The following is a 23,095-nucleotide window of genomic DNA, read 5'->3' on the forward strand; positions in this document are numbered from 1 at the left end:
CATTCTGCTCATTATTTTTCAGATGCCCTCTGCCTGAAATCCTTCATGGAAAAATGTGGAATGAATACATTAGCAAAATAAATAAGATAGGGTTGTTTCTTTGTGATTTAGGAGGGGTAAAGATATTGGCTGTCACAGAACCTCAATTCTCACCCACTAAACAAGAACAATAACACTTTCCTACTTCCTTCACAGGATGGGTGTGAGGATTAATTTAGGCCAGGTCAATTATAAGAAACGATTCAGAAGGAATTTTTTGCAGAGAAGGTCCCAGCTTTAAAGCTGAAGCTATATTTACTCTAAGGATTTGGAGAGGTCACTAAGGTGTGTGGGGCAGGCCAAGGAAGACTGGAGGAGAGAGTGGATTCTAGAAGACAATCAATCCAATTGGGTGAATGGAGGACTAAGGTGAGCTCATTGTCCAGGACCAATGGATCAATATTAGTGGGTGGAGTAATTGTATTCATAGTATACTAGCCCCTTTATGCCATACTTGTGCTGAGGCCCTGGTTAGAGAAAGTATACAAATTAGAAGACCTGTTTCACTAGAATCTCTATAAGATGCCGAGAACATAAGGCAACGCTTCGGTAACCAGGTAATAGTGCAAAGCATAAATCTACCCTTGGTGCCTCCATTTCCTCACCCCCCATTTATTCTTCAAAATACTCCAATCTTCTTAAGGTGATCAGCCAAATTATCCTCAGATAATAGAAATGGCTTTGAAGAAAGTTCAGTGGTGACCTCAGAATAGCGAAGTCCGGGGTTTCATCTTACAGGTCTCTCTGAAATATGACAGTGCACATCACCTTATCTACAAAGTGCTCCTGTCTGGAGTTACAGGACCCCATCCCTCTCTCTGACCATTTTTCTCCCCTTTGCTGCTGGTTCCTCTGCTGCAATCACTTTCCAACGCTCACTGAACTGGGGTCAGCCCTTAGACCTGGTCTCATTTCCCTCTATACAATTTAGGATTCTGGGTACCTTGTTTGACAAGTTATACATACTAATAATAGTCAGCATAACAATGCATGTTCATCACTTATTTTTAAAAATAGAACATATTCACATCTATCTGACTGAATTTGCATTTTGAAATGACTCCTTGAATCAGAGAGAAAAGGAACTAGCATGTGGAGAATTGTATCTAAGTCTAGATATACCCCTCAGCCTTTTCAGACACACAGATGATATCATTTATGCAGGAAAAAAATTGAGAGCTACCTATCCCCTCCATTCCTAGCGAATCTACCATCTAATCCCAGTGACCCTAAAACTGTATCTTCATCCCAGAAATTTCTCCTGACTTCTAGGCTGACACTGAACAGGATCATGATACTTGAATGTCCCTTAGGAATTCAAACTCAAATTCATTGTCTTTTCCCTCCGAATATGTTTCTTCTCTTTTGTTCATCAACCCACCAGGAGTTATTCTAGATTTATTCTCCTGTCTGCCTCACTGTGTTTGTGTCTGTTCTCATGTTGCTATAAAGAAATACCTAAAGTTGGGTAATTTATAAAGAAAAGAGGTTTAATTGTCTCACAGTTCTGCAGGCTGTACAGGAAGCGTGGTGCCAACATTTGCTTCTGGGGAGGCCTCAGGAAGCTTCCAGTTATGGCAGAAGGCAAAGGGAGAGCTGGCACATCACATTGCAAGAGCAGGAACAAGAGGGGGTGGGGAAGGTCCCAGAACTTACTAAGGGAGAACTTACTCATTACCAAGGGGATGGTGCTAAACTATTCATGAGGGATCTGCCCCATGATCCAATCAGCTCCCACCAGGCCCCACCTCCAACACTGGGCATCACATTTCAGGATGAGATTTGGAGAGGACAAACATTCAAACCATATCACCCACATTTGCATCTGGCCTCCAAATTGCCTATATTTCTGTGTCATGCTTTACAGCTCTGTTCCTTCCTCTAAATCCATGGCCTTCGCATGTTAGTGAATATCAGAATCCCCGGGAGGGCTCGGTACAACACAGATGGTTGGGCCCCATCTCTGAGTTTCAGATTCCATGTGGATGCGCACTCTAACAAGTTCCCACACCGGGCTGAATAAGGCTGGTTGAGGGGAAAAGGGTGGGCAGTCACACTTTGGGAAACACAGACTTAACTCATTACTCTTAGTGCTTTGTTTCGTCTCTAATCCTTTCCTACTTGTCCTAGGTAATAGTCTCTTTAATTTCCTCACCCCACCTCACGAAACTCCAGTGTTTCCTCTCTACCAGTACTGCCTGATAGAACTTTCTGTGAGGACGGAAATATTCACATGCACTGTCCAACACAGCTGCCACTAGCCACATGTAGGTACTGAACACTTCAAATGTGGCTGCTGCCCTCAAGGAACTGAATTCTCAATTATTAAATAGTTATTTAATTTTCAATGTGGCTAGTGGCTCCTGTATTGGATGCTGCAACTCTATATTGTTGTCAGACCCTTCCAGAACGAGAGTCTATTCACATTTCTTCTTTATTTAAAATGTCCTGATGGTGCCACATCGTCTACAGATTAAAGGTAAGGATTATAGTGTGATTCGTGTCTAGCTTTGAAATCAGGCGGACCTGAGTTCGAAACGGCTGCGATATTTAATAGCCATGTTGCTTTAGGTAAGGGAGTTAATCATTGATCTCAGTTTCCTTGTCAATGTAAATTACTTATTATAGTGATCGTAGAAAGTGATCAGTAGGCAGGATCTGTAAATCATAATGAGAAGCTGATACATACTCACTAATAATAATGATAATGATAGTTATTGCTCCAAACTTCTTTGTAAGACATGTAAGTCCCTTCATAACTGGGGGCTTGCCTTGCTTAAAAAATTTTATTTTGATATATCTTGTGTATTAGTCTGTTTTCACGCTGCTGACAAAGACATACCTGAGACTTGACAATATAAAAAGAAAGAGGTTTAATGGACTCACAGTTCCACATGACTGGGGAGGCCTCACAATCATGGTGGCGTGTCTCATGTGGTAGCAGACAAGAGAAGAGAAATAGAGCCAAGTGAAAGGGGTTCCCACTTATCAAACCATCAGATCTCATGAGACTTATTCACTACCACGAGAACAGTATAGGGGAAATTGCTGCCATGATTCAATTATCTCCCACTGGGTCCCTCCCACAACACCAGGGAATTATGAGAGCTACAATTCAAGATGAGATTTGGGTGGGGACACAGTCAAAAACCATATCACCTTGTCTTGTACCTTAACTTCTAGAATTCTAAATTGTTTGCATTTACCCCCAATATTATCAAATGAACGTATGCTTCTGTGCCTTTGGTAATAATGGTTCTTTGCTAGTCCACCCTGGTGAAAATTACTTACCTTTTTACATTAAGCCCATAGGGTTACTTTATCTATGAAACCCTTTACTTTCCCCTATTACATCAGATAGAGCTGAGGACCTCCTCCTTTGTGTCTACAGTGCACCATTTCTATCATGGCAGTTTTTATTGCACTTATTTGTCCATGTGTAATTCCTTCTCCCAGACTGCATTTCTAGAAAACAGGGCCATTTTAAATATTTCAACTCTTAGGACCCAGTACATGATACATTGCAGGCTCTGAAAACCTGTCTGTTGAGTGAATGACTGACCAGGTCCTGTTAAAGGGCAGAACTCGGTAGTTTCCTGAGCAATAGAAAACCATTCAAATCTTTAGTATAAGATTTGTTCCTAATTAGCTCATAGCTTACAGTCAGCCTACTGGCTTTGCTGATCCTTAGAAGTGGAAGATGGGAATAGAGCCGCCCAAGATTCCGTACAGCTCTAACACACTCAATCCTCATTGTCTTCTACATAGACTTTTAATTTTTTTTAAGTTCTACTGTATTACACTAACATGGAATATATTATTTTGGCACCAATGAAAATATTGTTTCTTGGAAGTAGGATACAGATTTAAAGTGATTACTTGTTATTTTTTGTTTGTTTTAGCTAAAGTCAATATCCCAACATTTACAGAAACTTTAAACACTGAAAATAGAAATTCAAAATCAACCCTAAAAGGCAGGAAATGGCAAAATAGAGTGTGTGATCAGGAAATATTAATAGCAAGGATCTTGGGAGGCTAAGACACTGGGCATAAGCACGGGGAAGACAAAAAGAAGTGTGAAAAGCCAGATTAAGACATATTGTGGAGGGGTTTCATTGCCATTGTTCTTAATCTAACAAAAAATAGGGAACCACAGGAATGTCAACCTGGCTATGGTGTTTTGGAGTCATTGTATCAGGAAACTTGAAGAAGATAAAGAACTTTCAACATTGAGTCCTGGAGGGACACATTGTGGCTCAGAAACTAATGTGTTTGGAGGAATTGGAAAAAGGCAGGGAGACAGATGTTGCAGTTGACAAATATTCTGGCCTTAGATACTGATTAGCTATGGGGCGAGGGAAAGATGATGAAAAATTATTCCTTTCTTCATGCCTGCATACCAAGGACTATGGTACAAATCCAATAAATATGGAAACCAAGTAGTTTGAGAGGGATAGCAAGAGTTTGGTTTTGAATATTTGACTTGGAAGTGACAATGGAATGTCTTACAAGAATGCATAGTCAGAATCTGAAAACTAAAAGAGGAAAAACCTTGAAGGCAAGATTTCAGACTGGGAATTTGAAAAGGGCAAAGAAAGAATATAAGTAGAAAACCTCGAGTCAAACATCAAGACAATCAGAGTGTTAGATTTCACCGAAACCTTAGAGATCAGCTTGTTTCACTTTTTCATTTTATAGATGAGGACATTTAATGCCTGAGACTTCAAGGAAGGTTTAAGAAACTTATATCCTTATATTATGATTCATTCATCTATGAAAAAAGGAGAGATTTGAGCCAACTTTTTAATAGATACAAGCTGATTTTGTTTCTGTCAAGGAAATGCTTCATCATTATTTTTTAAATACAGCAGGGAGAAGTGATCTTGCCTAAAAGCCACACTTTCTTGATTATCCAATGTATTTTTTTAAAATAAGACATGTTTTAGGTCCCATATTAAGAAAAAAATATTAGATATAATATGGAAATCGTGCTCAGAGATGGGGATAAAACTCAAGATCAAAACTAAATACTTTAGAAAAAGTTGGTTTCATACTTCTGTCTGTTTTCAAATACTCAGAGCTATAATCTGACAGCCCAAGACAAGAAATGAAAAAAATAATTGAAGCTGACACCCTGGGTCCTGAAAGCTAACAGAATGATGTGGTATATTTCCCACAACCAAGTCATTTAGAGGAATGATACATTCATCTCTCTGGCTGGATATCTTAGGTTAAGAATTGGTTTACATAACAATCAGAAAATGGATGGGCAGTGCATTATGAGAAATATCTTTGTACATGATTTCCCACTCTATAGTTCCTGTCTTCTATGATGGAAACTGGAAATCCCGTTTGATTTATTTGCTTCTCTCTTTTTAGAAATGAAAAGTGCAAACAATATGTTAAAGCATAAAAAAGAAACCATAAATGTTAATAGATCTGATTATGAAAGTTAAAAATTTTTACATGGCATAAGGCTCCGTAACCCAATTTTTAAGACACCGAAAGAAAATACTATAGAAACCATAAATAGTAAATATTCTGAATATTCAACATGAGGTTATTAAAAGACAGGTAACAGAGAATTACCCTTAGAGGAAAACAACCACATAAATTGAATGGTAATTTGCAAAAGAAAACAAAACCTGCCAAAGGCCATAATAATCTTACTATTAATCAAAGAATTTAATACTTGTTCTCTCACTGTCACAATCTCTGCCCAGTGGTCCCAAGACAACAATATTTGCCTGTCTTTGGCAAAGATTAAGCATAATGGTAATACCCAGTGTTGGGGAAATTAGCACTTTACCGATGGGGTATAAATGTTCTTCAGAAAATTTGGCAATTTAAATCATAATCTTAACAAATGTGCAAATTCTTTGTGCGAGGGAGATTTCTAAGATGGTCCCCAGTCCCCACTCTCGCCAATCCCTAACTCAGTACACACACCTGTGCAATCCACTCCCCTTGAGTGAGGGAGAGACTGTGGATATGAAGGGATAGCACTCCTGTGATTGTGTTACAGACTACGGCAAAAGTTAAGAGAGTTTGCAAATGTAATGAAGGTGCCTAATCAGTTGACTTTGAGTTAACCAAAAGGAAGATTATCCTCAATGGGCCTGGTCTAACCAAATGAGCTCTTTAAAAAAGAGTTTGGAGGCAAGTGACAGGAAGCAGGAACAGATGCTGTCCGTTGGCTTTGGAGACACACACTGTCCTATTGTGGCAATGGCTACATGGCAGAGAATGGCGACTGAGCTCTAGGAGCTGACAGTTCTATCACCACAGGGACCTGCATTCTACCAGCCACAGGGAGCTTGGGAAGGACCCTGTACCCAGATGAGACTGCAGTCTTGGCTGACACCTTGAATGCAGCCTTGTGAGACACAGAGTGGAAAACCCAGCCAAGTGCTGCCTAGATCCCTGACCCACAGAAACTGTGAGGTCACAAACATGTGCTGTTTTAAGCTGCTGAGTCTGTGGTAATTTGTTTTACAGCAATAAAAAACTAATAAATTTTTTATTAAATAACTTAGCCCAATCTTGAGAATTTATCCTGAGGTATTAATCAGATACCCAAATAAAAAATATATGTATAAGGATGTTTATTTTAGAATCATTTACTGATAAAATACTAGAAACAACCTAAAACTCCAGTCATAGTAGACTGATTCAACACATTCTGGTATATCATATATTATGTGGAAAGATTTAAACCAAAGTGGCAACTGATTATATGGATGGTAAGATGGTAAAGAATGTGCTTTTCCATACTTCTTGTTTTTATTTTCTTTGATAAATATCTATTGGTTTTTAAAACAGCCTCATTGATGCATAATTTAATGCCATAATATCCACTTGTTTTAAGCACATGATTCAATGATTTTGAAAAAATTTATTCAGTGGCACAACCAATGTCATAATCCGATTTGAGAATACTCTATCACTCCAAAATCCCTTATGCCTGTTTGCAGTCAATTCTCACTTCCATCCCGTTTCAGACAGCCACTGATCTGCTTTCTGTTTCTGGGGTTTTACCTTTTTTAGAATTTTCGTGTAATGGGAGTAATACAATAGGGAGTCTTTGTGTATGGTTTCTTTTATTTATCAGATTTTTTAGGTTCATTTTATTGTTGTATCTATCAGTTGTTATTCCTTCGTATTGCTGAATAGTATTCAATTGTATAAATATACTATACTTTGTTTATGCATTCACCAGTTGATAGGCATTTGTTTTTTTTTTTTTTTTTTTTTTTAGTATTTGGCTATTATGAATAATTCTGCTAGAAATATTTGTGGCTAAAACTTTGTATGGATATATTTCATTTCTCTTGAGAAGATACCTAGGAATGGAATTACTGGGTCATACATTAATATTATTAATATTTAACTTAAAAAAAAACCCCATAAAACTGTTTTCTACAGTGACTGTACCATTTTACTTCATCACTAGCAATGGATAAGAGTTCTAGTTTCTTCACATTCATACCAACACCTGGTATTGTCAGTCTTTTTTATTGCAGTCATTATAGTGGGTGTGTGCTTTTAATTTACATTTCTCTAATTACTAAAGATGTTTAGTATCTTTTCATGAGCTTGTGAGCAATTTCTGTGTATGTGGTTTTTTGTTTTTTTTTTTTGGTGAAATGTCTGTTCAGAACTTTTATCATTTTTATTGAATTGTTTGATATATTATTGAGTTGTAAGAGTTATTAATGTATTCTGGATACAAGTCCTTTATTAGATATGTTATTTTCAAATATTTTATTTCAGTCTATGGTTTTCTTTATTTTTCTAAAGTTGGCATTTGAAAAGCAGAATTTTTAAATTTTTATGAAGTTCAATTTCCAATTATATTATTTAATGAGTCACACTTTTGGTATCCAATCAAATAAAATTTTGCCTAAATTAAGGTCAGAAAGATTTTCTTCTGTTGTATTCTAAAATTTTATAGTTTTAGCTCTTACATTTAGGTCTATGTTCTATTTTGGAGTAGTTTTTGTGTCTAATATAAGCCAAGGATTTATGATCATTTTTTTCTCATGAATATTCAATTGTTTTAGCATCATTTGTTGAAACCACTCTCCTTTTCCATTGAATTGTCTTGGTCCCTTTGTCAAAACTCAATTGACCATAAAGGTGAGAGTTTATTTCTGGACTTTATATTCTGTTCCTTTGATTTATTTGCCTGTCTTTATTACTCCAATATTATTACACTCTTGATTACTGTAGCTTTATGGCTGGTATCAAAATTAGTCAGTGTGATATGAACAGGAGGTACTAGGTAGAAAAAGGTGGGGTCCCTGGTGAGGCTCCACCCTCAAGCCTGGACCTGTGACCTAAAGTGAGAATGTGCATTTCTGTTTTCCCACTTGAATATTCCCTTTTCCAAAACCACCAAGGCCTGCCCTACTCCCCATCCTGCACCCATAAAAACCCTAGGCTACTGGCAGAGGGGCAGAGCAGCGCAGCAGAGAAGAGAAGCAGCAGCTTGACGTCAGTGAGAAGCAGCTTGATTTCAGAGGGACAGCTTGATGGTGGGATCTCAGAGAAGAGTTTGTCTGGGGATATTCCCAGCTGAACTCCAGGGGAAGACCACCTTTCCACTCTATTCCCTTTCCAGCTCCCCATCCCACTGAGAGCCACTTTCATTGGCAGTAAAATCCTCTGCATTTACCATCTTCAATTCGTTCATGCAACCTGATTCCTCCTGGATGCCGGACAAGGTCCCAGGTGTGGGTGCAAGAGGCTGTCACACTGACCCTCCACTGAGCTGTCCAATACTTAAGCCATCCACGGGTGGAAAAACTAAAAGAGCACACTGTAACGCATGCCCTCTGGGGCTCCAGGGGTCATGGGCAACTCCTAGACACTGCCACGGGACCACGTGGAGTTCTGCTCCTGCTGGTTGCCCAGAAGCACTCATCCTAGCCTCTGCACCCACTCACCTGCGTGCTTCCCCTCCCATGAGGGGTTGAGACCTGTGGGCTGAGTAAACAAGCCAATCCCTTCACAAGTCTCATGAAGGGATCAAGGGAATGATCTCATTTCAAATGTATATTCACCAAATTTGTATTTCTTATTCAAACCTGTTTAGGCTATTCTAAGTATTTTCCATTGCCATATACTTTTTTTTTTTTTTTTTTTTTTGGATCAGCTTGTCCATGTCTATGAAAAAATGCTCCTGGAATTTTCATATGGATTGAGTTTCAGCTATAGATCAATCTGGGGAGAACTGTCATATTAACAATATTGTTTTTCAATCAATGAGCATGGTACATCTCCTTTCATTTAGATCTTTAAATTTCTCACAGTGATGTTTTATGATTTTTAGTGTGTAGCTCTACCTCAGGTTAATGCTAACATAATTCCAGTAAAATACAGCAACTTTAATATAGTTCCATTTCTTTCCTCTTCTTTGAGTTATTAGTGTCATAAATAAATAAACATACATATCCATAAATCTAACTCTGTGTGTATGTATAACATACTTAACAATAAAACTTTACAATAACGTTTAAAATGTCTATTTTCAAAAGGAAATTAAGTGGAAAAGGGGTCTTTCAATCTACCTACATTTTACCACTTCCAGTGCTTTTCATTCCTCCCCATGAATTTTAGTTTCTATCTGGGTATGTTTTATTAAGCCTAAGGTGCTCGGAATATTTTATTAAGCCTAAACTGCTTCCTTTAGTGATGCTTCTAGGTCGAATCTTCTAGTAATGCATTTTCTCAGTTTTTGTTTACTTGGAAATGTGTTTATTTTGCTTTTATTTTTTGGGGAATAGTTTCAATGGACACAGAATTCTTGGTTGAAAGTTAAAAATATTCAGCATGGCCGGGCACGGTGGCTCATCCTGTAATCCCAGCACTTTGGGAGGTCAAGGTGGGCAGATCACGAGGTCAGGAGTTCCAGACCACCCTGGCTAACACGGTGAAATCCCATCTTTACTAAAAATACAAAAAATTAGCTGGGCGTGGTGGCGGCGCCTGTAGTCCCAGCTACTCAGGAGGCTGAGGCAGGAGAATGGCATGAACCTGGGAGGCGGAGCTTGCAGTGAGAGGAGATTGCTCTACTGCACTCCAGCCTGGGTGACAGAGCAAGACTCAGTCTCAAAAAAAAAAAAAAAAAAAAAAAAAAAAAGGAAAAAGAAATCAGCACTTGAATATGTCATTTTACTGCTTCTTGGTCTTCACTGTTTATAGTGATAAGTCAGCTATTAAGTCAGCAGGAGCAGAACTCCATGTGGCAGTGTCTAGGAGTTGCCCATGACCCCTGGAGCCCCAGAGGGCATGCGTTACAGTGTGCTCTTTTAGTTTTTCCACCCGTGGATGGCTTAAGTATTGGACAGCTCAGTGGAGGGTCAGTGTGACAGCCTCTTGCACCCACACCTGGGACCTTGTCCGGCATCCAGGAGGAATCAGGTTGCATGAACGAATTGAAGATGGTAAATGCAGAGGATTTTATTGCCAATGAAAGTCATATTTTTTTCCATACCTGATGAGTCATTTTTTCTCTTACTTTTTTCAAGATTTTCTCTTTGTATTTGTATTTCAGTCATTGATTATGATGTGTCTAGATGTGAATTCTGATATGCTTATCTTATTTTGGGTTTGTGGAGCTTTTAATATTTGTAGACAGCCTTTCATCAAATTTTGGAGGATTTTAGCTATTATTTTTTCACATAAATGATTTTCCCCTTCCTCTCTCTTTTTTACTTCTGGGACCCTTATTTCACATATGTTGGTAGGCTTAACATTGCCCCACATGCCTCTGATGCTATGCTTATTCAAAAAAAGGTCTGTACTTTTCAGATTGAGATGTTTCTACTGAACTATATTTCAGTTTACTGCTTCTTTCGTCCCTAATCTCAAATTTGCTGTTGATACAGCAAGCAAAATCTTTATATTGAAAATAGTTTTCAACTCTGGAATTTCTATTTGGTTCTTTTTCACTTCCAATATTTGGGTTCTATTTATCTGTAAAGATTATTTATTGAATCATAGACATCATGCATTTTGTTAATTATTTGTTTGCCAAATACATCATCTAGATCTACTCTGAGTCAATTTCTTTTTTTCTTTTTATTTCTTTCTTTCTTTTCTTTATTTCTTTTTTATGAGACAGAGTTTCACTCTTGTTGCCCAGGCTGGAGTGCAATGGCACAATCTCAGTTCACTATAAGCTCCGCCTCCCAGATTCAAGTGATTCTCCTGCCTCAGCCTCTCGAGTAGCTGGGATGACAGATGCATGCCACCACGCCAGGCTAATTTTGTATTTTTAGTAGAGACAGGGTTTCTCCATATTGGTCAGGCTGGTCTCGAAATCCTCACCTCAGGTGATCCACCCGCCTTGGCCTCCCAAAGTGCTGGGATTACAGCCTTGAGCCGCTGTGCCCGGCTGCTACTCTGAGTCAATTTCTATTGATTACTTTTTTTCCTGAGTATGGATCATACTTTCCTAATTATTTGCATGCTTAGTAATTGTTTTGCCCAAAAAGGGAAATTTTAGATAATATATTATGTCAACTCTGAATTCGGATTAATTTTTCTGAAGAGGAATATACACCAACCTTTGTTGCTGTCCTCACCGACATCAACTCTGAACGCCACTACTGCGCTGCTTGACCTTCTGGGAGCCGGTGGAGCCTTCACAACAGGAAACAATGCGTGCTGAGGATGCCACAGAAAGGGAGGAAGAGGAGGATGAGGGAGGCCAGACGCACCTGTCGCCCACAGAGCCTGCCCCATATGCCCAGATGTTTGCCCCAAAGATGCTGGTGCTGGTGTAGCGACTTGACCACACAGAGGTGTTCAGGAATGGCCTCGGCCTCATCTATGCCATCCACATGGAGGGCCTGAATGTGTTCCCAGGGAATGTAATTAGGAACCTGCTGACGTGCACCGTGCCCCTGGCTGGGGGCTCGCAGAGGACGATCTCTTTGGGGGCTGGTGATTGGCAGGTCATCCAGACTCCACTGGCTGACTCGCTGCCCATCAGCAGCTGCAGCGTGGCTCTGCTCTTCTGCCAGCTGGACATCACCAATGTGCTGTCTTTGTCCTGTGTCGCCCTCACAGAGCACAAGGTTCTCTTCCTGTCCCCTAGCTACCAGCAGCTCGCTGATGCCTGCAGGGGCCTCCTGGCATTGCTGTTTCCTCTCAGGTACAGCTTCACCTATGTGCCCATCCTGCCGGCCCAGCTGCTGGAGGTCCTCAGCACACCCATGCGCTTCATCATCGGGGTCAACGCGGCCCTCTAGGCAGAGACCAGGAGCTGCTAGATGTGATCGTTGCTGATCTGGATGGAGGGACGGTGACCATCCCTGAGTGTGTGCACATTCCACCCTTGCTAGAGCCACTGCAGAGTCAGACGCACAGTGTTCTGAGCATGGTCCTGGACCTGGAGCTGGAGTTGGTTGACCTTGCCTTCCCTCCACCCACGACGTCCCCCTCCTCCCTGAAGATGCAGGACAAAGAGCTGCATGCCATCTTCTGGCGGCTCTTCGATTGGCTGCTGCAGGGCTATCTCTGATGCCTGCACGTCATGCGCATTCACCCGGAGCCTGTCGTCCACTTCCATAAGGCAGCCTTCCTGGGCCAGTGTGGGCTGTTGGAGGACGCTTTCCTGATGAAGGTGCTGGAGGGCATGGCTTTTGCTCTCTTCATGTTGGAGCGTGGGGTCCCGTACCGCCCCACGGAACTGTTTGATGAGCTGGTGGCCCACGAGGTGGCATGCAGGCGGGCGGATGAGAACCACCCCCAGTGTGTCTTGCGTCACATCCAGGAACTGGCGGAGCAGCTCTACAAGAACGAGAACCTGTACCCAGACTTGGCGATGCACAAGGTACAGAGGCGGGTGAGAGCAGCCATCTGCGATGGGCGCCCCAGCCCTTCCCCTAGCTGGATGAGGGCACCATGCAGCGGATCGTGGACCAGGCTACTGCCAAGATGCAAGGGGCACACCTAGCCACGAAGGCTGAAAGGAGGACCACAGGGCCCTCAGGGGCCCGCATGACTGCCATACTGGAGCGGTGCAGAGGGCTGCAGGTCAATAGCGCTGGCCGGCTGGAGGTTGTGGGCAATTGCATCTCCCATGAGTTTGAGGGGAAGATGCTTGAGGCCAAGAAGCTGCTCCCAGCCGTGCTGAGGGCCCTGAAGAGGCGAGCTGCCCGCCGCTGCCTCGCCCAGGAGCTGCACCTGTATGTGCAGCAGAACTCGGCCGTCCTGGATAACCAGCAGTTTGACTTTGTCATCCATATGATGAACTGCTGCCTGCAGGACTGCGCTTCTCTGGACGAGCATGACATCTTGGCTGCTCTGCTGCCTCTGGTCACGAAGCTGGAAGCTGAGCCGGAGGGGTGAGGCAGTTCTCTTACAGCTGTGTGCAGGAGCACGTGGTGTGAAGCATGCCAGAATTCTGGGAGGCCATGTTCTATTGGGACACGCAGACTCAAATCTGGGCCCTGTACCTGGAGCCAACCAAGGACCAGGCCCCTGCCCAGGAGGTTGGGGAGGCACCTTCCCAGGAGGACGAGCAAGCACTCTGCCCTAGACGTGGCTTCTGAGCAGTGGTGCCTGTGGCCATCCTTGAGAGGTGAGAAGCAGCAGGAACTGATGCAGAAAGAGGAGAGCATGGTGTTCAGCCAGGCCATCCACTATGCCAACCGCATGAGCTACCTCCTGCTGCCCCTGGACAGCAGCAAGAGCCTCCTGCTTCAGGAGCTCCCAGGTTGGGTGACCTAGAGAGTGCCAGCAACAGCCTGGTCCCCAACAGCATGGCTGGCAGTGTGGCTAAGAGCTATGACACGGGGAGCGGCTTTGAGGACACAGAGACCTGCAATGTAGCTGGGGCTGTGTTCTGCTTCATCAATCGCTTTGTGGACAAGGTTTGCACAGAGAGTGGGGTCACCAGTGACCACCTCAAGGGGCTGCATGTCATGGTGCCAGACATCATCCAGATGCACATCGAGACCCTGAAGGCTGTGCAGCGGGAGAACTGGAGGCTGATGCCCACCCAGAAACCAAAGCTACTGAGGCCGCGCCTGCTGTCTGGTGAGGAGTGTGTGCTGGACGGCCTGCGCATCTACCTGCTACCGGATGGGCGTGAGGAGGGTGCTGGGGGCAGTGCAGGGGGGCCAGCACTGCTCCCAGCTGAGGGCGCCGTCTTCCTCATCACGTACCACGTCATCTTCACAGGGATGCTCACAGACCCCCTGGTGGGGGAGCAGGTGGTGTTCCGCTCCTTCCCGGTGGCCGCGCTGACCAAGGAGAAGCGTATCAGCGTCCAGACCCCTGTGGACCAGCTCTTGCAGGATGGGCTGCAGCTGCGCTCCTGCACATTCCTGCTGCTGAAAATGGCCTTTGATGGCGAGGGGGGGGGTCTGACAGTGTCGAGCCCTTCTGCAAGCAGCTGCATAAGCTACGGTACACGCTGGATGTCAGGGCCACCTTATCCTTCATCCTGGGCTCTGCCTACACACTGGGCAGGCCACCCCGTGTCACCAAGAACAAGGGTCTTTCCCTCAGAACGCTGTCCCGGAACCTGGTTAAGAATGCCAAGAAGACCATTGGGCGGCAGCATGTCGCTCGCAAGAAGTACAACCCCCCAAGCTAGGAGCGCTGGGGCCAGCCCCCTGAGGACCAGGAGGATGAGATCTCAGTGTCTGAGTAGCTGGAGCCCAGCACGCTGACCCTGTCCTTAGCCCTGAAGCCCTCAGACCGCATGACCGTGAGCAGCCTCCTGGTGGAAAGGACTTGCTGCCGCGATTACCAGTACCTCGGCCTGGGCACCCTGAGCAGCCGCCTGAGCTGGGTCAAGTCTGAATCCTTCTGCATTTCTCCGGTCAGCCGCATGTATGCCATCTGCTGCAGCTACCCGGGGCTGCTGATCGCGCCCCAGAGTGTCCAGGACAACGCCCTGCAGCGCGTGTCCCACTGCTACCGCCAGAACTGCTTCCCCGTGGTCTGCTGGGGCAGCGGGCGGTCCAAGGCAATGCTGCTGCGTTCTGGGGGCCTGCATGGCATAGGTGTCGTCGGCCTCTTTAAGGCCCAGAACGCACCTTCTCCAGGCCAGTTCCAGGCGGACTTGAGTAGCGTGGAGCAGAAGAAGTACCTGCAGGCTGTGGTCAGCTCCATGCCCCGCTACTCCGGTGCATCCGGACGCAACACACTTAGCGGCTTCTCCTCAGCCTACATGGGCAGCCACATTCCCAGCCCCAGAGCCAGGGTCACCACACTGTCCAACCCCATGGCAGCCTCAGCCTCCAGACTGACTGCACCTTGAGGTAAGTGGGGGCAGTGTCGGGATTAGTGGGCGCAGCAGTGGGCTTGGTGCCAATGTGGGCACCTGGCTAGCTGGCAGAGACGTGCTGGCCCCACCCCAGGCCAACGGGTGCCCCCTGCCCCCCAACCAGGACTTCCTGTGGCTGCAGTGAGCAGCCCTCTACATCCTCGGGGACAAAGTCCAACTCAAGAGTGTGAGGCCAGATCCCCTGCAGCAGTGGGAGCTGGTGCCCACTGAGGTATTCCAGGAACGGCAGGTGAAGGCTAGCTTCAAGAAGCTGCTGAAGGCATGTGTCCCAGGCTGCTCTTCTGCTGAGCCCAGCCTAGCCTCCTTCCTGCCCTTGCTGGAGGACTGGAGTGGCTGATTCAGATCCACAAGCTGCTGCAGGTGTTGGTGCTGGTGGGGAACTCCTGTACTCAAGCTTCTCCGTGCTGATGGGCCTGGAGGACGGCTGGGCCATCACCACGCAGGTGGTATCCTTGGTGCAGCTGCTGTCAGACCCCTTCTACCGCATGCTGGAGGGGTTCTGCCTGCTGGTGGAGAAGGAGTGGCTGTCCTTCAGTCATCGTTTCAGCCACTGGAGAGACCACATTCTGGCTGGACAGAGCAGCAGCTTCACACCATCTTCCTGTAGTTCCTGGACTGCCTACACCAGGTCCACCTGCAGTTCCCCACTGAGTTTGAGTTCAGCCAGTTCTACCTCAAGTTCCTTGGCTACCACCATGTGTCTCGCTGTTTCCGGACCTTCCTGCTGGACCCTGACTATGAGCACATTGAGCTGGGGCTGCTGTAAGAGAAAGGGCAGCGCAGGAGCCAGCTGCCTTGCAGGTCTGTGTGTGGACCGGATGAGCAAGAGGACACCCATGTTCCACAATTACATGCATGCACCCGAGGACACAGAGGTCCTGCGGACCTATAGCAACGTGTCCAATCTGAAGGTGTAGGACTTCTACACTGAGGAGATGCTGGCCGAGGGCCCTCCCTATGACCAGAAACTGGCCCAGGGGCCCCCTGAGCCCCAAAGGAAGAATGGTCTGAGGGAGGCACTCCCCAGAGCAGGCGCAGTAGGGTGTGGCCTGCTACCACAGCTGCCTCAGAGCCCAGCCTGACGCCATCTCACGCCTGCTGGAGGAGCTGCAGAGGCTGGAGACAGAGCTGGGCTGACCTGCTGAGCGCTGGAAGGACACCTGGGAACGGATGAGGCTGCACAGTGCCTCGAAGCCCGGCCAGATGGACGTGGCACCCCTAGCTGCCTCCTAGCATCCCCTGCACCCCACCACCGCTGCTCGCTGGTTATGTACCAGCAGGAGGAACCCCTGGGCTCCACCCTGAGCCTCAGCCTGGAGAGGGACCAGAGAAGTGGCTCGACCGCATCTGGCTCCCACCAGGCTGCCCACTGCAGCACCAGCACCCTGTACAGCCAGTTCCAGACAGCTGAGAGTGAGAACAGGTCCTATGAGGGCACTCTGCACAAGAAGGAGGACTTCATGAAGCCTTGGAAGGCCCGCTGGTTCATGTTGGACAAGACCAAGCACGAGCTGCGCTACTACGGCCACCGTGTGGACACTGAGTGCAAGGGTGTCATGAACCTGGTGGAGGTGGAGGCTGTGGCACCTGGCACGTCCACCATGGGCGCCCCTAAGAGCGTGGATGAGAAGGCCTTCTTTGACGTGAAGACAACACGTCTCGTTTACAACTTTTGTGCCCAGGACGTGCCCTCGGTCCAGCAGTGGGTGGACCGGATCCAGAGCCGCCTGTCGGAGGCCTGAGCCTTCCGGACTTGCCTGGCTGCTCTGCTTACAGTCGTTACCGAAACACTAGGGGTGGGCAGGGCCGCCCTGGCCGTGTTTACAGCCCCGGCCCGGCCCTCGGCAGTATTGAGGCCCCGAGCCCCCAGCACTTGTGTGTACAGGCCGGGTCCCTGCCCCGCCCCGCCCCGCCCCGCCCTGCCCGGCCGGCCCTGACTTATTTTGGCGTCACAGCTGAGCACCGTGCCGGGAGGTGGCCAAGGTACAGCCCACAATGGGCCTGTAAATAGCCCAGCCAGCCGGCTGCAGGCGAGTTGTTTCTAGAATCAGAGTCTATATAAAGAGAGAACTACCGCAAAATAAAATAAAATAAAATAAGAATAAATATCTCAATTTATCACCTTTCATCAATTTTCGACAATTTTGTCCAACTTTATATGTTATTATTTTTTTAACCTGAGAGGATTTGCTAATCTCTTAATACCACCATGGCTAAAAGTTCAAGTCATTTATTATTTATATAATAAGTCATAACATTGGATTTTAGGGCTACTGGAAGAGTTCAATGCTAAATGCTCTTTTGGGTATGTAAGGCCTCAATCACAGAGCCACAGGCAGTTGCTTATCCTTCCACTGACACTCTCTTTATTTTTCTTTATTTGTAGTAATTTTGTTTATTTGTATACATGGCTGTCTTGGTTGGTTCACCATGGTTCTTTACGATGCTAGGAATAGACATAATGCACAAAATGTGGCTTCTAGCTTCATCTCTGCTCTATGAAGCAAAGCTTCAGCCAACCAGGTTGACTACTGCATTTTAATTGATCATTGTTATGTAGGGCATGTGGGAGATCTTTAGTGGGAGAGATGAATAGTGGGCAGGAAACCAGAAAACCAAGGATTATAATAACCTTACTAAAAAGTAGACATCCACTAAGAGAAAAATAAATAAAATGTGCTAGTTAGCAAACTCCACCTGCAGCCTCTTCCCCAAACCACATTTTCCTCACTGATTAAACCCATCTCACTTATGAGCTAGACATTACGCAGATGTGCAGATTTTGGCTTAATTAATCAAAATCCAGTAGCATGGGTTTGCCTGGATTCATTTTGATTGCAAAAATCCCTTCAATCAGTGACTTGTAAAAGAAATGTTCAGATTCTCAAGACTAAATTTTGTTTTTCACAAAACGTTTTTCATTTCATTGATTGGTACTTGTGCACACCGCATCTTGTTCTCTGGCTAGAAGTCCAGGTGTATGGGAAGAAGACGGCTTTATTGAGTCACTGTTTTCCAGAGCAGTGACTATTTTATGTGAATAAAATGAAGTTTAATAAATTGTCAGGCTTATGAATAGAAACTTATAAAGCAGAGAAGAGGAAATCGATTCCTGGCAACCTAAAAATATACCAAAGAAAGAAAGAAACTGCAAAATTGTACAAGCTTGGCTGTTCCCACTTTTGCTGTTCTTTTTAGCAAACTTGACAGGCAGTTTGCTTGCCAGCGAGCTTTGTAACTGGGGCTGACTCAATCTTGGGAGTGAGGGTGGGGGCTCGGTGTCATTCACTCGCCAACTGACATCGTATCAAAGTATTTGACAGGCACAATTTACTGTGAGAGGTTAATGTTACCTTTCTTTAAAATGAATAGTTTAATAAACCAAGGATCAAAACTGACTTAAAGAAGTCTCAAATTCCCCAGTCTCAGACTCCTAATTCTTCCGCTAGAAAGAAAAGGAGCTTATAGGCTGTCCCTTAAAATTCTACAGGTTAGAAAAGACAGTATTCTTAAAATGAAGTTATCAAGAAAAAATGTCTTGCCTGAATTTTATTGCAGTCTTTAACAGAACTGCTGGTGATTAGCGGTTTCTTTTCTGTGAAGGGAGGACTACAGGGCTTTTATATAGTAGTGGACAGATATCATTTCATGGTACTCCACAAACTTTTAATGAAAGAATAATGATAATAGTAGATAGTGATACTAACATAGCTGTACAGAACAGTGTAAAAGAATCAAAGGACTTGTTGAATGGAAACTTTACTTCCACCCCTGTTATTATGTGGGGTCTTCCCTTTCTTTCTTGGCCAACCTTTTTGAAAGGCTCGTCTGTGTGTGTTATCTTCCCTTTCTCCCCTCTCAGGTATAATAAGAGCCCTAGGGTCCATCTGCCGTCTATGATCTCAACCTTGGAATGATGCACGGATTTGGCTCTCACTTTCTATCTAATTTATTAAGAAGTCATATCCTCTTTTCAGTCTTGCCACATAGAATGGTTCCTAATATTCTTTTGTGTTCACCTACCTTTTAATTATCAGCAATTCCTAGAGTTGGCTTTGATTCTTTCTCGGCTGACAGATCATAAAGGTCCTATCCAGATCACTGGATCATTTAGGTCTAGATTTGTGTATTTTTACTATTAGTTGCTTCATTCCTTTTTTTTCCCTCCCAATCAGGTAGGCTATACCATCATTTCAAAAAAATTGGGTGAAAGATAGGACTAAGTTACTTCTCTGGGGTGAATGAATTTTTCCCTATCCAATTTTTCTAAACAGAGGGATTGAGGTTTTTGACAATAAGCATACGGTTGAGGCAGGCACCATTGCTCTTCTGTAAGAGTTTGCTCTTTGAAGATTCACTGTCTTTCACTCTGTAAATGTCCATTGACCTAAGTGGTCGTTTCCTTGGATTATTGCAGGAATCTCTTTCAGAAGATATTGTCTGGCAAAAGTTTTGCTTGTCATTGAGTAGGTATTTGTCTGATGGTGAAAACATAAAGCCACCGTCCCCTAAACTTTATTGGGCAAGCTGGTCACAATGGAACTACTACTGATCCCCTCTTGAAATTGGTCACTTAGCCAGGTACAGTGGCTCACGCCTGTAATCTCAGCACTTTGGGAGGAAGAGGCGGGCAGATCTCCTGAGCTCAGGAGTTCGAGACCAGCCTGGGCAACATGGTGAAACCTCATCTCTACTAAAATACAACAACAAAAAAATTGGCCAGGCCCGGTGGTGTGTGCCTGTAATCTCAGCTACTGGGGAGGCTGAGGCAGGAGAATCACTTGAGCCCCGGAGATGGAGGTTGCAGTGAGCTGAGGTTGCACAACTACACTTCAGCTTGGGCTAAAAAGTGAGATTCCACCTCAAAAAAAAAAAAAAGAAAAAAAAAAAAGAAAAAGAAAAAAAAAAAAGAAAAGAAATCAGTCAGTTAAAGTTTTTGATTCATCTCCCAGTGCCAAAACCCTGGCACAATGGCTGTGCCTACTGAGAGGTTGAGCCCCTGTTATGCACATTGTAACATGTGGATAAAAGTTCCAAGGTTAGTTAGCCTGCACTGGGCCAGGTACCTCCACGTGATGGTTGAGTTGAACTTTCAGCATAGCTTTTTTCTGCCTTCCTGGGAATAAAGCTATAGTTTCAGGGTGGGGGTTGAGCCAAGTATCGGGGTGGAGTGAGGCAGGAGGACGAAGTGCAGCAGCACAGAGGCTGCAGGTTGGGAATGGTAATCTCTCACTGGCTCAGGCCATCAGTCAGCCCTTCGGACAGAAATGGCTCCGAGCTCCAGACAGCCAAGGAGATTTTTCTTTGGAAGATTCTCAGAAGCATACAGTCGGAGGCCTTTTCTGTTAGATTTGGCTTATGCAGCTGGCATTGCTGACAGCATGGCAGCTGATTTAGCAAGGCTTGGTATTGAATACCTGTGTACATGAGTAACAATGCCTGAAATAACATTGTTGCTACTCTTACTGTGGTAACAGTTACTCTTACAATTGTTTTTCTCATTATCTCAAAGGCTTTTTGTGTGTGATGGAGAAGGGACAGATTGTATCTTCTGATTTGACTAGGGGCAATAGTGGCCAATCAGCAGGCTAAGTGGGAAGGATCCCACCCTAATCTCCCGCCCTAGATAGCACATGCTCTGAGGAACCACTTTTATCTTATCTGTTCATGGTTTAAAAACTTACCCTGCAGACATAATTTCAGGCCAGAAAGTTTAAACTCTGATTTCCAGGGCCTTTTCTCTTAGGGAGAAAATATTTTGCAAGTTTTCCTTAGTTCGGGAAAGCGCTCATATTAACGGGGCAGACATATTCATATAGTCACTTTATATAAAATTAAATACATATAAAATAATCAGAGTATAGTGCCCTTCTGTGATTCGCCTCTCCCACCCAACATTGTGTTTTAAACATTCATACATGTGGCCGGGCACGGTGGCTCACGCCTGTAATCCCAGCACTTTGGGAGGCAGAGGCAGGCAGATCACAAGGTCAGGAGATCGAGACCATCCTAGCTAACACAGTGAAACCCTGTCTCTACTAAAAATACAAAAAATTAGCTGTGTGTGGTGGCGGGTGCCTGTAGTCCCAGTTACTGGGGAGTCTGAGGCAGGAGAATTGCATGAACCTGGGAGGCGGAGCTTATAGTGAGCCGAGATCATGCCACTGCCCTCCAGCCTGGGCAACAGAGTGAGACTCCATCTCAAAAAAAAAAAAAAAAAAAAAAAAAGACAAAAAACCCCAAAAACCATTCATACATGTGAATATAGCTGTGGTTTATTCATTTTCATGGCAGTGTAGGATTTCATGATATGACTATGTCACAATTGCTTTTTCCTTTTTATAGTCAATGGACATCTAGGTTGTTTTGCCATAATTACAGATAATGCTGCTATGAATCATCTTGTACTTATATAGTGATATGTATGTAAGAATTCTCTAGTGCATATGCATAAAAGTAGAATGGCTGAGTTTTGGGGCTGTGTATATTAAACTTTAATGGATGATGCCAAATTATTTTCTAAAGTGATAGTACATAAAATACATACAGTAACATACATTCCCATTAGCAGTACACAAGAGTTCCTGTCACTCCTCATACTAATCAACACTTGGCATTGTGCAACTTTTAAATTTTCAACTTGCTGAAAATGATTTTGATATATATTTCTATGGTTGCTAAAATGTTTGAGGACATTTTTGCAAAGTTTATTAGTTATTTGTATTTCCTCTTCTGTGAAATGTCCAAATCATTTGCCTTTTTAGTTGATTATTAAAACTTCTTTACATAAACTTCTTTACATATTCTGGATACTAATCCTTTGCCAATTATATTTCCTGGAAATATCTACTGTTTATCTACTTCTCTTTCCCATTTTGTGAAGTCTTTTGATGAAAGAAAAAGTACTCATTTTTAATGTAGTTGAATTTATTAATAACTCTCTGTATGCTTTTCATTTTCTGTAATTTTAAGAGAAATTAATCCGTATCCTGAGTTCATTTCCTATACTTTCTCCTAATGGTTTTATTTTGCTTTTCATATTTTATTTCTTCATTCATCTGAAATTACTTTTATTTTGTGCTATGAGGCAGGAGTCCTTTTTTTTTGGAGACAGTCTGGCTCTGTTGCCCAGGTTGGAGTAGAGTGGTGCCATCTCAGCTCACTGCAACCTCCACCTCCCAGGTTCAAGCGATTCTTGTGCCTCAGTCTCCCGAGTAGCTGGGACTACAGGTGCGTGCCATTATGCCTGGATAATTTTCGTATTTTTGGTAGAGACAGGGTTTTGCCATGTTGGCCAAGCTGGTCTCAAATTCCTGAGCTCAAGGCATCTACCCTCCTCGGCTTCCCAAAGTGTTGGAATTACAGGCATGACCCCCTGTGCCTGGCCCATTTTGATTTTTTTTTTTTTTTTTTTTTTTTTTGAGACGGAGTCTCGCTCTGTCACCCAGGCTGGAGTGTGGTGGCCGGATCTCAGCTCACTGCAAGCTCCGCCTCCCGGGTTTACGCCATTCTCCTGCCTCAGCCTCCTGAGTAGCTGGGACTACAGGCGCCCGCCACCTCGCCCGGCTAGTTTTTTTTGTTTTTTTTTTTGTATTTTTTAGTAGAGACGGGGTTTCACCGTGTTAGCCAGGATGGTCTCGATCTCCTGACCTCGTGATCCACCCGTCTCGGCCTCCCAAAGTGCTGGGATTACAGGCTTGAGCCACCGCGCCCGGCCTTGATTTTTAATATACATATATTTAGTCC

At 44.4% G+C, this 23,095-nt stretch overlaps 1 protein-coding gene and 1 pseudogene across 5 annotated transcripts in view; one reads left to right on the forward strand and one right to left on the reverse strand.

The window, feature by feature from the left end:
* The window catches only part of LOC105482315 (myotubularin-related protein 5-like), a 31,912-nt pseudogene extending 14,498 nt beyond the window's left edge, over positions 1 to 17,414 (forward strand).
* LOC105482316 (XK related 4) overlaps positions 1 to 23,095 on the reverse strand; it is a 429,416-nt gene that overhangs the window by 63,419 nt on the left and 342,902 nt on the right. The gene's annotated exons all lie outside the window — the stretch shown is intronic.

Source organism: Macaca nemestrina, chromosome 8 (genome assembly GCF_043159975.1).
Source record: "Macaca nemestrina isolate mMacNem1 chromosome 8, mMacNem.hap1, whole genome shotgun sequence".
Classification (NCBI taxonomy): Eukaryota; Metazoa; Chordata; class Mammalia; order Primates; family Cercopithecidae; genus Macaca; species Macaca nemestrina.